The following is a 2,277-nucleotide window of genomic DNA, read 5'->3' as shown; positions in this document are numbered from 1 at the left end:
TGTGAAGAACTGAGGAGCTCCTGATAGTAAAAGTTATCCACCTGGGGTATTTATCTTGGGCCTGGGCACAAAGCAATATTCTGGGAAGTTCGCTCTCTTTCAGGTGCTTAGAATTCTGATGTTATGTTTAGCTAGTTTGGCCACTCAGCCAGGCTCAAAAGGAGGCCTCCTAGAGACAGAACTCTCTCTCTCTCTGACTGCTGGCTGAGGAAAGACACGCTCCAGAGAGACACACGCTACTGGGAAAGAGACACAAGAGACATGCATTGTTGAGTGAGACACCAAGGGACACCCTCTACTGGGAGAGAGACTGTGAGAGACTGTTGGCTGAAAGACAGCGGGCTGGGAGAGAGACTGAGCATTTTTCCTGAACTTGAATTGTAACCTGGCACTTCCCTAATAAACTCCATAATCTGTGAGTTCTGTGTGGCCACTGCGTGAATTATCGAACCCAGAAGAAAGGTGGTAAGTGCTGCGGGAGGAACAGTTGGTGTCAGGGTTGGTGAAAAGGCTGGAGGGGGGTGGCATATCTGGCCTCACAGGGATAGGCCTTTGGCTGCTGATGGTGATTCTGTCTTCCTCTTGTGGGGTTAGAGGAGGTCAGGAGATGTGGCCTCCCTGCCTTTTTAGCAATACTTATCACACAACTTTTGCCAACTCAACTTTTTACAGGTTTTTACTGATTGACATCACACACTGTCTTGATTACAGTAGCTTTTTAGTAAGGTTCAAAATCAGGAAGTGTGAGTCCTCCAATTTTGTTCTTTTTCAAGGCTATTTTGTCTATTCAGAATCCCTTGCATTTCGATGTAATGTTTAAGATCTACTTACCAATTTCTGTACACCTACATACACACAAATCCAGATGAGATTTTGACAGGGATTGTGTTGAATCTGTAGATCAATTTGGAGACTATTTCCATCTTAATAATATTAAGTATTCTGATCCATGAACATACATTTAGGTCATTTAAAAAAATATTTTTACAATGTTTTTGCAGTTTCAGTGTATAGTCTTACATTTCTTTTGCTAAATTTATTTTTAAGAATTTTAATCTTTCAATACTTATTGCAAATTGAATAAATTTGATTTTTCCATTTGTTCATTGCTACTGTACAGAAATAGAATTGGTTTTTGTATGTTGATCTTATATCCTACAACCTTGCTGAATTTATACATTAGCTCTAATAGATTCTTTTAAATGTGTATGAATTCATTGGGATTTTCTTTATTCAAGATCATGCCATCAATAAATAGAGATAGCTTTATTTATTCCTTTTTCACTCCGGATTCCATTTATTTCTTTTTCTTAACTAATTGTCCTGGCTAGAACCTCCAGTACAAGATTGAACAGAAGTAGGAGAAGGAAATCTTTGTCTCGTTTCTAGTCTTAGGGGAAAGCTTTCAGTCTTTCATCATTAAGTATGATATTGTGGGTTTTTCATAGAGTCCTTTATCAGGTTGAGGAAATTACCTTCTATTCCTAGTTTGTTGAGGATTTTTGTCATAAAAGGGTATGATGATTTTGCCAAATGATTTTTCAGTGTCTATTCAGATGATCAGGAGCTCTGGTAGTGTAGTGCCTAAGGCAATTGACTGCTAACCAGAAGGCTGGCGGTTCAAACCCACCAGCCACTCCTTGGAAGGAAGGTTGGGCAATATACTTCCGTAGTGATACCGCCTCGGAAACCCAAGGAAGGGTCACTAAGAGTCAGGCCTGACTTGACAGCACATAACAACAGCAATTCAGATGATCATGTGGTTTTCTCCTTTATTCTATTAATATGGTGTATTACATTGATTGATTTTCATGTATTGAACCAACCTTAAATTTCTGGCACGAATCCCACTTATACATGGTGTATAACTCTTTTTATATGCTGCTAGATTCTGTTTCCCAGAAGAAAGATTGGGCAATCTATTTCCATAGTGATACTGCCTCAGAAACCCAAGGAGGGGTCGCTATGAGTCAGGGATGACTTGACGGCACAAAACAACAACAACAAGATTCTGTTTAGGAGTCTCTGGGTGATGCAAACAGTTAAACCTTTGACCATTAACTGAAATATTGGTGGTTTGAATCCACCCAGAGGTGCCTTGGAAAAAAGGCAAGGAGATCTAATTACTTGAAAACCTGTGGAACAGGAGTTCCGGCAAGATGCTGGAATAGTCAGACAAGCTACACAGACACTCTGCAACAAAGCAATGAGAAACTAATTGAAACCAATACAGAAGATGATCCTGGAACCCTGAGCTTTGAAGGGAAGGATAAAGAA

This window comes from Orycteropus afer, unplaced genomic scaffold (genome assembly GCF_000298275.1).
Source record: "Orycteropus afer afer isolate SDZICR_OR568_19922 unplaced genomic scaffold, OryAfe1.0 scaffold00401, whole genome shotgun sequence".
NCBI lineage: Eukaryota > Metazoa > Chordata > Mammalia > Tubulidentata > Orycteropodidae > Orycteropus > Orycteropus afer.
This window is presented reverse-complemented; position numbering follows the sequence as displayed.